The sequence below is a fragment of the Balaenoptera musculus genome, chromosome 7 (assembly GCF_009873245.2).
Source record: "Balaenoptera musculus isolate JJ_BM4_2016_0621 chromosome 7, mBalMus1.pri.v3, whole genome shotgun sequence".
NCBI classification, from domain to species: Eukaryota; Metazoa; Chordata; class Mammalia; order Artiodactyla; family Balaenopteridae; genus Balaenoptera; species Balaenoptera musculus.
The window spans coordinates 108,612,729-108,627,090 of NC_045791.1; the positions used below are offsets into that span (position 1 = coordinate 108,612,729).

General features: G+C 46.1%; 1 protein-coding gene across 10 annotated transcripts in view; it reads left to right on the forward strand.

The window, feature by feature from the left end:
* Positions 1–14,362, forward strand: part of AGAP1 (ArfGAP with GTPase domain, ankyrin repeat and PH domain 1) — a 549,508-nt gene that overhangs the window by 276,116 nt on the left and 259,030 nt on the right. The gene's annotated exons all lie outside the window — the stretch shown is intronic.

A 14,362-nucleotide genomic window follows, 5' to 3' on the forward strand; every position in this document is an offset into this window, starting at 1 on the left:
TCGGACCTATTTGGCTGTGGTAGTTCCCAGGAAAATAAAAATAAGTGTTCAGCCCGGCACCACGGCTTCTGGAAATGCCATCTTTTAGTTTGTTAAAGAAGGCCAGTTGATTTAGAGTGCATTCTGCTTCAGAGGAAGAGGAGTCTGTGGGCAGGATAACAGCTTTGCCTCCTCTCCGGGTACTTAGACAGTTTCACCAATCCTGTAGGAACCCGTGTTGGCACTGACCACCCTTGAACAGGGCTGGAGTCTTTCCACAGTTTAGTTTAATCCGTTTGAAACGGTAGGAATGCAGCTTTAGCTGAGGACCAGGCAATCTCTGCACGGAGGTGTGGGGAGGGCCAGGATGGGTCGGGCCCCAGCGTCACAGGTGAGACCAGAGCAGGAAGTCCACGAGGTTTTCATAAGACGTGTTCAGATGCTGAGCAGCCAATGTGTGGGCTGGCATGGAGAACCACTAAGAAGAGTCCTCTTCCCTCTCCTTTGCTGTTCTCCCTTTTTTTTTTTTTCTTTGACTTTTGCATTTTTAAAAAAATTTTTATTGAATTATAATTGATTTACAATGCTGTGTTTAATTTCTGCTGTACAGCAAAGTGATTCACTTATACATATATATATTCTCTTTCATATTCTTTTCTATTATGGTTTATCACAGGATTTTGAATATTGTTCCCTGTGCTATACAGTAGGACCTGTTGTTGTTGTTTATCCATCCTATATATAATAGTTTGCATCTGCTAACCCCAAACTCCCAATCCATCCCTCCCTCATCCCCGTCCCCCTTGGCAACCACAAGTCTGTTCTCTATGTGTGTTTTTGAAGGCTCTTAAACAACTTCTTTGCTGTAGAGATGCAAGCACACAGTTGCTTATTCTTTGTGCATTTATTTATAAACCTAACTCTCCACATAAGGTAATTTTAATGTGTAATTTTCATTCTGTTGATGCCGTTTCAACTAGAATTAGAAAAAGCATTCAACTCTTTTCCTCTCACTTAAAATATTAGTCCCGGGACATTTCCCTTTGGGAATATTAGAACTCAATACTAGACTGTTGCCTTAAGTCACGTGTCCTGTGGGTTCGGGTGGGAGCGTTGGCCTCCACGCCAGCCAGGCAGACCCCCAGGCTCCTCTGTGGAGGCGCTCGCCTTACAGGCCAGGCTTTCGGTATGGGTGCCGATGGAGCTTGACCGTGCGGCGTAAAGTTTGTATTAGCCACTCCTTGGAAGCTTTCAGTTTCAGTTGTGTATGTTCCAAATAATCCAGTCGAACTCTAAATCACGGTCTGGTTTTCTGGAGAATCGTGACACAGGCAGTGCATGTAGCTCGTGTCCCTCGTAGCTGCCCCCCACGTGTGGCCACAGACCAGACGCCTCCCGGAGACCTCACCTGGCCTGAGTCCCCTGGACTCTGTGCCCGGCCTCAGACTCCTCATCTGTGGAATGGGCTCTGGACGATATCAAGTCCCTTGGGACACTGGGAGGTGGAGAGGCCAGAGAGAATGTTTAGATTCCAACACAACCGGATTTTCAGATCAGTCGTGCTCAGGACACTGTCGTCGGAGCCTTGCTGTGGGTCACACGGACTGTTGTGGGTTTGCACACTGCCATGCAGATTTATCTGTATTTTTATAAAGGAACCGAGACCATTAGAGGTAGTCTAAATTCCTAACCCTCCCAGTGATGACTTCAACCGGTAGAGATGAAGCAAGAGGATTACAGAGGATGGACGGAGCCCAGTGGGGCAGCACCTGCCAGAATGTTCTAGACACTACAGACCTGGAACAACTAAGTGACTGCTTAGTATTCGTTACGCTGTTTTCACCTAGCATATCACTGAGCCCTCAACATTGCGCGGTTCGGGTAGCTGCGTTCTCCTTATTTTTAAATTAAACCCGCGTAGGGCAAGCTTTCCAGACCAGGCATCTTCAGAAGCCGAGGGGCCAGGATTCAGACCCCGGCCCCCGTATCCCCACGCCCGTGTGCCGTACACTGCCTGTTGGCCTAAAGCCTTCAGAAAGCTTAAGAAGCAAAGTTACGTGTTTTAAATTAAACATGTGACCCCTGACCTCAGACAGAAGTACCTCCTGCTTGTGGAGAGGAACCTCCTGAGGTGTGCCTGCAGCAACGCGCTTCTCCAGGGACACGGGTCCTCGCGCATTTGTCCGGGGCTGCACGGGGTCCCTTCATCCTGTCCCGATAGCCTGCCCTTCCCACCAGCATCCGAGCACTTGTCTCCACACTCAGCCCGCGTTCAGGACTTGGTCTGTATGTTGGGGCCCTGAACCCCAGCTCATGGGCCCTTTGCCTAACAACAGAGAAGTTGTCCTGAACCTCAGGGACCTGCCGGTGGGGCTGGGCTGGGGATGGCTTTGGGACGGGCCAGGATTTGTGATCATCACAGGGTCTGTCTTCCCCTCCGCACAGGAGTCTTGTCCGGGGCGGTTTAGGGCACGGGTGAGGCCATCTGGAACACGCTCTGCAGCCTGACTCGTGTTTTTACAGATCAAACACGTTCCGGTGGGTTATCTTAACCTTGTTTGGCTCACGCTTTACAGCTCGTCCGTTCGTTGTGAGACAGAGGCTTGTTCCCCCAGCGTGGGAGCTGCCCGTGCACGGCAGGCAGTGGTCATCTCTTCCCTCCTTCCCCAGTGAAAGCTTTCTCGTCAAGGATATGACTGATTTTCTGCAGAGTAACTCCATTTCTTGAGGTGGACCTGGGCCCACCTCGCCTTTTTTGTCCTTCCTGAGGTCTTAGTGGAGATTTGGTTCAAAGAGTTCTGCTTCTGCTGCTGCTTCCCCGTCTCCTTCCTCCTCCTCCTCCTCCTCCTCCTCAAAAAGGTCTATTCCAATAAAAATTAAAAAGCAAAGCGAGAAAAAGAAAAGGCCAGAGGCCCGGCTCGGCAGCGAGTGGGCTTGTCACGTATTAATTTTTCACTGCTGTGGAGAGTTGCACATGCATAATCGCTTGATGGCAGTGGGAGTTGGGGAGCTCCTATGGTGTCATTTGCATAAATCTTGTTAAGTCACTGGCAGTTAATGAAGTACAAATGAGCCCGGAGAAGGTGACATGCAAATCGTGGGTGGCAGATGGGAGGTCTGTTTGGGGGACGGCAGCTGTGTGCTCTTTCTTCTTTCTTTCCCTTCCGCATTTTTTCATCTCTATATTAGGGTCCAGATACTCAGGCACAGCCTGGCCTCTCCCTTCCGGGGCCTCCTCCTGCCCCCGGTGTTCACGCCGGGAAAACAGACCTCAGGGCCTCCTTGCCTCGCACCTCGTGACTGACACTAGAGTATGAACGTTTGAATTTTTACAATCTTGGTCAGTTTATCTTGTCTTGCTTGCACAATTGAAAATACCTGTATGTATATTTTATTTGTGAGGACAAACAAGAAACAAGCAAATGCCTCCCTAAATGTTGTCTCGTGGGATTTCCAAGAATGAAAAAGAGTGAAAACTACTGCCTGCTTTATTATGCTTCTGTCTGGGGGTCTGTCCTTCCCCCCTTCAGACAGACTGATGGTGTTTATCCGGCTGTTAACACCCATCCCACGTTCACAGCTGGGCCCTAAGGGGTGGGCATTCCCGGTTAGGCAGCAGGGGAGATTCCAGAAGAGCACGGGGCCTGCCTGTAAATCCGGCCGCAACGAAGACCCCTCACTGTGCCTGTGGACCCCCTCAGCAGGGCCCACACGGGCCTGTCAGGCACTGCTGGGGTGCCGCTTGCCTGGTGGCTTGTTTCTTAAAGATTTAAATGCTGGCAGGACTCACAGCCAGTTCTTAGAGACTCATGGGCAAAGCACTGCATCCGCTTGCTTCCTGCTTTCAGAAGTTTTCTATGTATTTCGTCCACTGGTTGCTATTTTGAGAGAAACAAGTCTCCGTTGACCTTGAAGAAACGCAGGCAGAGAGGTGTGTGCGGGGACCCGAGCTGTGACAGGCACTCAGGGGCCACCCGTTCCGTTTGGCTCTTCCTCTTCCTGGTCCAGCCCAGGCACACCTTCTCGGAACTTGGGCCTGAGGTGCTGCTGGAGACCCGGCTCAGCTGTTTAATTCTGGGATGGTCCAGGGAAACACCAAACACAAAGTGTCTTCGTGTGACTTTTTTATTTTTTCACCTGAGTGGTTGGAAGCATTTTATTTTATTTATTTTATTTTTAAAATTTTATTGGAGTATAGCTGATTTACAATGTTGTGTTGGTGTCAGGTGTACAGCAGTGTGATTCAGTTATACATATACATATATTCATTCTTTTTTAGATTCTTTTCTCTTGTAGGTTATCACAGAATATTGAGGAGAATTCCCTGTGCTAGCTATACAGTAGGTCCTTGTTGGTTTCATGTGACTTTTTTTAAGGTCTTAATTTTGACCTTGAACCCTGATGGACTTTGGCCACCTCTGGGGCAGACAGCCAGCCAGTGACAGCAGGGCCTTTTCTGCAGCCACTGAAGCCACAGGAAAGCCCTTCCCAGGGCATCAGAGGCAGAGCGGCCTGGGTGGCACTGTCCCCAGCGCTCTGCCGTCACCTGTGAGCCGTTTTGAAGCCATACATGTGTTTGATTCTCAGTTGAGTAGAAAGCAGCAGTTGTCAATTAAGTGAAAGGACCCTCTGGAGTGAATCCCCTCGGCCAGCCTGTTGCAGGCGCTGACCTGCGTGGTCTGGTACCTGGGATCGACACGGGAGTGGGGAGGGGGGTGGATGGTGCAGCGTCTGCAGGAAAAAAGCCACCCGACGCCGCTCACTTTTAACATCTCCGGAAAGTTCGACACCGTTCACAGCCGGGTGGTCGGCCACCCAGCCATCGTCTGCTTTCCTGGAGGAAACAAGATTGGTGACCGGGCCGAAACTTTAGAGAGCCTGGCAGGGAAAGAAAGGGACGGCTGTGCCCTCGTCCCAGGATGCGGGGAGCGCTCACCCCATGGCGCCGCGTCCACAAGGGATCTTGTTTACTCCGTGACCACAGAGGGGCCGGTGAGCACCAGCATCCTGAGAAGACTCTGCTCACCCATGTGGCAAATCAGCTCCGCGCGGCACCCACGGGGGCCCAGCCGGCTCCCCAGAAGCAGGTAATTTAGTGACACAGACCCAGTGCTCTGAAAGCTAATTTACCTCACTTGGGTGCACAGGGCCCTGCGAGGATTGCATCCAACCTGGTTCACGACAGACTCAGCCAATTACGATTATTAATTTAATGGGTCAGGTGGGGGCATCACACGCTTTTCCTTTGACTCCTCAGATATCATAGTGTCATTGGCACTCTTGGCACACTTTGGAATATCTGGATGCCTGCGTTGGAATTTACAGTCATCCGTCTTTGATAAGTAGGGCAGACCCCCTGACACTTTGGCCAGTGTAGGTGGATGGCAGTCTGGTCTGTACAAAATGCTCAAAATGCTGAAATAAATGACATGACTGAAATACGAAGTCCATAATTTGAATATAAATCTGCAGAGCAATTTAACCTAATCCTTCCCTTGGTCAGGAGGGCTGCAGGAGGGTGATACAAAGTAATATACAATGAAGCGCTTTATATACTGTGAACTAGCCCGCAAACATAATGTTATTTCCAGGAGTGGAAGTTCGTTTTACGACTGAGTGTGTCCTCTGTGTATCCATAATCCAGGAGCTGAGGTGATACCTGATTTAGTGATTCATTTCACCTGAAGGTTGTTTATTTTCTTTAAATGTTCAACAGTGGTGATGAAAACCCAATTCCCTATGGGCTCAGAAAGATAAACTCACATACAAATAGAGGGAAGTTGCTCAAAGCTAAGTTTCTCCAAGCTTGTGGATGAATCAATAAGATACTTGGTTTTGGTATTATTTCTTACCAGACTCAATTGGCTTGTAACTGTCATACACTCATCCTGTGTGGACACACCCTGGGGACTCTGTCAGGGGCTTGGGGAGATAGAAGATAGATGCCTGCCACCCAGGCTGGCCTCAGACTTTCAGGGAGGCCCCTACCCCTGCCCTCCAGTACCGGTGGGTGGGCGTTGCAGTGGAGGTGTGTTGAAAGGGCCCTGTACCCCTGGAGGAACGGTGGATGCCACTGGGCTGGGAAGGGGAGGGGGAGGACCAGAGGGGTCAGTCCCTCTGAACTTGGAGGTGTGAGCAGGCAGTCGTCAGAGGCAGAGGGGGCAGGGCGAGCAGAGCAGAGAGGAGGAGGGGGGCCAGGAGGGGAAGCTGGAACGGCCGAGGCGTCCCGTTGCCGAGGGCTCTGACTGCCCTGCGGAGAGGTGTTGGCGTCAGTTTCTCTGCCTCGGCTGTGGGGAGTGATGACTCGTCCCCACTGAGTGGCAGCATGAGGGTGGGAGACTTCTGAGTGCGTGGAGCTCAGGGCTCCAGGCTCCCCCGGGGCAGAGCGCCCGCAGGCTGTGTGCCCAAGGGCCGGCCAGAGCAGCCTTTACTTCTCCGAGGGCCTGTCGCTGCTGTTCTTCCTGGTCACAGGGCTTCCTCCCCCTTGCTGCTTTATCCCCATAGTGTTTATGACACTGGGCGATTATAATCTGTCAGAGTACTAGTGGTGAACGACGTTTACTGGCTGTTTCCTGAGTGCCAGGACCTGTGCTAGAGCTTCACAGTGTCATCCCTTTGAACCATGAAGTAGTAAATATGATGGGGCCCATTTCACAGATGAGAAAGGTGGGGCTCAGTAACCTGCCTGGCATCACACTGTGGACGTCTGCTAGGGCTGCCGTCACAGAGTACCACAGCCTGGGAGGCTTAAACAACAGAAGTTTATTTCTCACAGCTCTGGAGACCAGAAGTCCAAGATCAAGGTGCCAGCAGGATTGATTTCTGGTGAGGACTCTCTTCCTGGCCTGCTGAGTCTTCCTCTTGGTATTGGATTTGGGGCCCACCCTTATGACCACAGTTAACCTTAATAACCTCTTTAAAGCCCCTATCTTTAAATAAGGTCATATTGGGGGTTATAGCTTCACCCTGTGAATTTTGGGGGGACACAGTTCAGCCCATAGCACACGGCTAGTTAGTAGCGGTGCTGTGACAGGAGCTCCAGTCTGTGTGACCCTAGGAGCCATCTGAAACCATCTCTCCGTTCTTCTGCCTTACGCCTTCCTAGGATTGCAAGGTGAGGCCACTTTATTCCTGTCCGTATGTTTGAGAGTCGGAAGAACCTTTTTTAGGAGGCTCCATGTACTAGTTAGGAAACACGTGGTATTTGAAATATTCTGATTTAAGCATTTGAACTTAAATTCTCCTAAGTTGCAGTAAACTTATCACTTGAAGTAAGACTGTTATAGGAATACTTCCTTCTACTAAGCCTGTAGCTCCCTCTCTAGGCAGTGCATTTTATGACTGTTAAGGCTAGCTTGGATTTCGTTCTTTGTGAATATAAAGTTTGAAACAAGTGAGCACCTCACTTTCTGGCAGGAAGAATCATACGGGCTGTCAAAATGTCATGTTTTGCGTCCATCAACTGATGAATGGATAAAGAAGATGTGGTATGTATATACAATAGAATACTATTCAGCCTTATAAAAAGAATGAAATAATGCCATTTGCAGCCACATGGATAGACCTACAGATTATCTTACTAAGTGAAGTAAGTCAGAAAGAGACAAATATCTATCATATCATTTATATGTGGACTCTAAAAAAAAAATGATACAAATAAACTTATTTACAAAGCAGAAATAGACTCGCAGACATAGAAAACAAACTTACGGTTACCAAAGGGGAAAGGGACGGGGGAGGGATAAATTAGGAGGTTGGGATTAACATATACACACAACTATATATAAAACAGATAACCAACAAGGACCTGCTGTAATAGCACAGGGAAGTATATTCAATATCTTGTAATAATGGAAAAGAATGTGAAAACAAAACAAACAAACAAAAATATATATATATGTAACTGAATCACTTTGCTATATGCCTGAAACACTGTAAATCAACTATACTTCAGTTTTTTTTAAATGTCATGTTTTGCGTAAAAACAGCAACAGTGGAACCCTCTGAGACATTTGGCTGCTTGACTGGACACTTTTCCAAAAACTGGAGGAGGGGGCCCAGCTCAGCACGGGGCCCTGGCTTCTCACTCAGGCTCCCTTCTCATGACTTGGCTCCACCGGTTGCTCACTCCGGAGGCTTTGGCCCCAGAAATTGTGAAGACGGATGCGTCCTCAGACATCTTCACAGACCCCTTCCCAAGAAGGTCATCAGACAGCGACATTGTATCCGATAGATGTGAGCAGCAAAAACATATTTGCCTTCCTGCATCTCACTCCGGGAATTTATTTTTTAACGGAGGTACCGATGGCCACGTTTTCAAACCCTTGGTACCAAAGCTGACAGCCGTAATGAAATATGTAGAAATTTGCTGAAATATTATAAAACAGGCGTGGAAGGATTTGTAGGTTTGAGAAATCTGTTCGCAGTTAAACATTTTCTTCAAAGTACTTAAGATTATAGTTACGTTTATAGACTGGTGAAATAGAAACATTTAAAAATATCACTTATATATGGAATCTAACCCCAAAAAACCAAAAAAAGATACAAATGAACTTATTCACAAAACATAAGTAGACCCCCAGACATAGAAAACAAACTTTTGGTTACAAAAGGGGAAAGCAGGGGGAGAGATAAATTAGGAGGTTGGTATTAACATATACACACTACTATATATAAAAGAGATAACCAACAAGGACCTACTTATAGCACAGGGAATTATACTCAATATTTTGTAATAACCCTGTAAGGGAAAAGAATCTGAACAAGAATATCTATATATATTATATATTCTGTGTGTGTGTGGGTGTGTGTGTGTGTGTGTGTGTATATATATACATACATATATCACTGAATCACTGCTGTACTCCTGAAACTAATACAACATTGTAAAGCAACTATACTTCAATTTTAAAAAATACTATTAACAACTTAGCACCTTCCCAAGTTCATCAGACCCACACCCCACTATATTTGCTCATGACATTTCCATCTGCTTAGAAAGTCATCGCAATTGACCAGATTGCTGTTGTGTTCAGTTTAGTATAAGAATGCTGGCAACCCCCCTGGGTGCTTATTGTGCATCAGTTACTATATTAGATGCTTTAATCACGTGACCTCACTTAATTCTCCACCAGCCTCAGACACAACTTACTGCCAACGACAGATAAGGAGCCCAAGGCTTAGGAAGGTTAGGTCATACAGCCCAGGTTACAGAGCTATAAGTGGCAGCGCTGGAATTCACACCCAGGAGTCCTCTAGGACAGCGGTCCCCAACCTTTTTGGCACCGGGGACCGGTTTCGTGGAAGAGTTTTTCCACGGATGGGAACGAGGGAGATGGTACAGGCGGTAATGCGAGTGATGGGGAGCCGGAGATGAAGCTTCGCCCGCCGCTCAGCTCCTGCTTTGCGGCCCAGTTCCTAACAGGCTGTGGACTGGTACCCGTCCATGGCCCGGGGGTTAGGGACCCCTGCCTCAGGGCTCCTTCCCTTCCCTCCTCACACACATAGGGCTCCCAGCTTCGGTTGGTCCCTGTAGTCTGTGTTTGTCACAGTCTTCCTGTCCTCAGGGCCCATGTCACGTGCCTTCTGTTCCAGGAAAACGTGTCTTGTCCCCAAGGAGATGTGGTGTCTTCTCTCCTCCCTCCCCTGACACCTCGTCAGGCCTTGGGATCTTGCCTCCGTCTTCCCAGATGCATGGACACGTGCATCCTTCATGCCCTCTGCTCCCACGTGCTTTGGGGGGAGGGGTGGGAGGGGAGGGGCATTGCCTCTTTTGACAGTGTGTCTCTCTGGAGCGTCCACAGGGCAGGGCGAGTAGGTAGGCAAGTATATATGGTAGGTGGAATAGGTCAATAGTGTGAAATGTTTTTCTTTCCCCGAAAACAATATTATGTTTCTTTTAAAGAATATGTTACATTGGAGAAGTCATACTCTACATTGTTATATTTTAAGATACAGAATAATTTGTAATCCAACATTCTCTGAACTCTGATTCATGTACATAGAATACTCTATTTAGGTGAAACACAAGAGGTACATCTTTTAATCTTCAAAGAGTAAAACCTTTGTCAATGACCAAAATGATTGTAGAAAAGTAGTTTCTTCTAAAACTTCTTTACTACAGAAGAAATTGCGTATAGATGTCTTTTTTTTTTAATTAATTTATTTTATTTTATTTAGTTTTGGCTGCGTTGGGTCTTCGCTGCTGCACGCGGGCTTTCTCTAGTTGCGGTGAGCGGGGTCTGCTCTTCGTTGCGGTGCGCGGGCTTCTCACTGTGGTGGCTTCTCTTGTTGCGGAGCACAGGCTCTAGGCATGTGAGCTTCAGTAGTTGTGGCACATGGGCTCTGTAGTTGTGGCTCCCGGGCTCTAGAGCGCAGGCTCAGTAGTTGTGGCGCACGGGCTTAGTTGCTCCGCGGCATGTGGGATCTTCCCAGACCAGGGCTTGAACCCGTGTCCCCTGCATTGGCAGGTGGATTCTTAACCACTGTGCCACCAGGGAAGTCCCTAAATAGATGTCTTCATTATGTAATTTTGTTTCTAAAAATTGTTTCATGTCAAACCAGCAAATTTTAGTAACACTTGACTGTTTTCATAATTGCCACATTTTTGCCCCATTTTTCAGCCTACATCAACCGTAGCCTTTGTGATTGTAATTTGTCCCCCAAAGAAAAATATGTTTATCATCAAGAAGTTCTTCTGCAGAAAAATAATTTATATTGTTTTTAATATGCATAAAAAAGAATTTTATGGAAATATATAAATATGCCAACTACACTAACAAACTACTGGGGATATGAGTAACATACAAGGGATGATTTGGAAATGAAGAAACACAAGAAGGAAATAAACATGGATGGACGTTCGGGTTTTCTTTGCTCATACCTAAACTATTAGAAATTTAAAACAATGAGAAATAATTTTATACTTAGGTTTATAATTATTAATAACAAAACATGATAAAATCCTACTCTTAGCAAAAATTAGGGAAAAACAGAGTTTTAGAAATGCATTGCTGTGTTACTAAAAATTGGCCCGGCCCTCTTGGAGGATAATCTAGCAGTATATAAAGGACTTAAAAAAATGTATTCACTTTGTCCCAGTAATCTTTCTCCCTTTCTCCTAGAAATTCATCCCAAGGGGATAATTTACTTGGAGAAAGGGACAATATCTTAAGTGTACAAAAATGTTCATAGCAAGTTTATTTATAATACTAAAATTCCAGGAACTACACATGTCCAACAAGCAAGAAGTTAAATTAGTGACTGTCAACTAACCAGTAGCAGGATATAAAGCCTCTAAAATGGTCAATTTGAAGGCTCTTTAGAGCCGTGAGAAGTGTTAGAAAATACTAAGTGAAAGCATGAAACTGTATTTATAATAAGCACATGAAAATATATGTACATTCGGTTTAAAAGTGGATGAATAGGAACACAAACAAGTAAATTGGTGTGGGATTAAAGGAGAACTTTAAAAATTTTAACTTTTTATTGGGAAATAATTTTAGACTTGTACAAAAGTTGTAAAAATTGTACAGTGAGTTCTCATACACCCTGCCCCTGGCTTCCCTAATGTGAACAGTTTACATGATCCTAAACAGGTATCAAAGCAGAAGACGACTCGGATAACACACTGTTCCGTCTGCAGACTCATCTCGGATTCCATCCCGGGATGGAGGCCAGGCTCCCTCCTTGCATTTGGTTGCTGTGTCGACTTCCGCACCTCCACGCTGAGACAATTCCTCAGTCTCTCTTACCTTCCGTGACCTTGACACCGTCTAGGAATACTCATCAGCTGTGTTGTAGAATGTCTCTCGATCTGCACTGGGATGTCTTGTCCGGAATAGATTGAGGTTATGCACTTATGGCAGGAACACAAGAAGCGTTGTGCCCTTCCCAGTGCCCTCAACAGGGGGCACGTGCTTTCCAAATATCTAATTACTGGTAGCGTCAACCTTGGTCATTTGGTTAAGGTGGGGTCTGCGGGTTTCTCAATTGGCAGTTACCATTCTTCCTTTTGAGGAAGTTACTGATAAGTATCTTAGGGGGGTACTTTGACACTGTGCTGATAATCTTTAAAAACATGTTTAATGATATAAATTGCATTCAATAATAAGTAGGTTTTTAAAAAATGAAGAGTTTCCTTCTGATAAATGTACGTAGTCTTGAGCACAATGCCCCGGGCGCCATGAGTACATAAGTGGAACAAAGCTTATAACCCCTCTTTTATAGCAGGTGAATTAGAGGTCTGGATTCCATGAAATGCCTCTCCTGATCAAAGGAGTTTCAAGAGTAGTTGTTATACATAAACTAGTGCTTTCAGGTACTTATCAGCCTTTTAACATAGTAATATCTGTAACTCAGAAATATTTCATAGTCTGAAAGAAAGGACAACTAATATCTTCCCTGTGTGATTTTTTTTCTTCTTCTCTTTTTAGTCTTCCATTGATTTACCATCTAAGAACCAATTAAGTGCTTGTTTAGCCCCTCCTTTGTTGGGGGGAAGGGGCAGAGGGGGACACTTGTGAAACTTGCTGGGCCTTTGAGGAGGAGCTGGGGTGAGGAGGGGTCCAGGAGAGGAGGGGCCACCCAGGTTGGGAGGGTGAGTGGACCTGGTGAGACAGATCCGAGGATGGAGGGGCAGCTCCCAAACTCAAGGCTGACCAGGGGCTGTGGGCCCTGGAATGTGGGCCCATGGTGGATTCTCAACAGATCCTAAGGAGTGACCAACAGCTGCCAACTTCTTTCATTTACAAACTGGTCAGTCTTGTTTATCAAACAGCAGCTATGCTTTGAGAGCTGCTGGGGTCAGGGGTTGTACCAGGTTGGTGTAAAGTGGGAAGCTTTCCCAAGGTACTTCTCCAAACCAAGGTCTGTTTCAGTTTGGTCCCCAATCATTTTTTGCTTGAAAATTGAAATTCTACTCAAAATTTTACATATTTCTCTTAAGTAATTTATCTCAGAGAATGAAGAATATATATGTGTGAGTGTTTATATATATATTGACATGTATATATTTTTGTAATATATTAACATATATTAATTTTAAATATTAACCATAAGAGTTATTTTTCCCTGTGGTCATGCCATTTTTGCCCAAATAACCAAATGCTCTCCTTGAGTCCATCCTGAAATTACAGTATCTTAGGACAACAAACATACTGGGTTTTTTTTTTTTTTAAACACATTTATTTATTTATTTATTTATTTTATTTTTGGCTGTGTTGGGTCCTCGTCTCTGTGCGAGGGCTTTCTCCAGTTGCGGCGAGCGGGGGCCACTCTTCATCGCGGTGTGCGGGCCTCTCACTATCGCGGCCTCTCTTGTAGCAGAGCACAGGCTCCAGACGCGCAGGCTCAGTAGTTGTGGCACACGGGCCTAGTGGCTCCGCGGCATGTGGGATCTTCCCAGACCAGGGCTCGAACCCGTGTCCCCTGCATTGGCAGGCAGATTCTCAACCACTGCGCCACCAGGGAAGCCCAAACATACTGGTTTTTTAAAGCTGGAAAGGATTTTCATTTTACAGATAGGGAAACTGAGTCCCAAGAAGGTTAAATGACTTACCCAAGGTTACACTTTATTACGTGCAGGATCCAGGATCCATCATTCCGATGCTCACTCCAGTGCCCTTTCCACTATTAACACCAAACATCTTGGGCATTTTCTTCTTCCTTGGACCTTTTTTTAAAAGAATGATGTTTGCAGGTATTTTGATTTTGTTTTGACTGGCCATTTTTTCCTAAGTTGGATCCTTCAGCTTCATATTGTTGGATCTATTTAAAAAAGGAGGAAGAGAAGAAATAGAAATCATTGTATTTGAAAGGATCTGATTCCCAGTATGAACCATTTTTTTTAATGCATTTATTCAGCAGGCTCACTGATCTCCCAGCAGCCCTGGGAGGCTGTGTTCTGTTACTCTTTACATTTTACAGATGAGAAAGCCGAGGCTCAGCGTACATGGGTTCATAAAGCCAGTAAGAGGCAGAGACAAGGTTCAGACCCAAATCTGCCTCTTTCCAAAACCTGTGTGGTCTTCACACTGAATGGCCTCATCTGCCACTGGGCTTCCCGTGTGATATTAAAAATCCAGGCCCAGGACAACACCCAGGGACTAGTGCAGATGCGTTTTCCTAACAGCACCAGTGCTGCGGGGTCTTCGGTGGGTGGCATCCGCGCTCCACGCTACAGCCAGACCTTCTGCAAGATCTCCTTCCCCTTCATCCTCTAAAGTGTATTCCGCAGCAGTTGTTTGTAATTGGAGTATCTGGAATTCGCTGTGGTTTTAATTAGTTGATTACTAGTTCTTTAAAATGTACTGTACTCACTGTGGGTCTTGCAAATTGGTAACTGGTAGCTACCAGTATAATTAAATATTTCAGAGCACTTGGC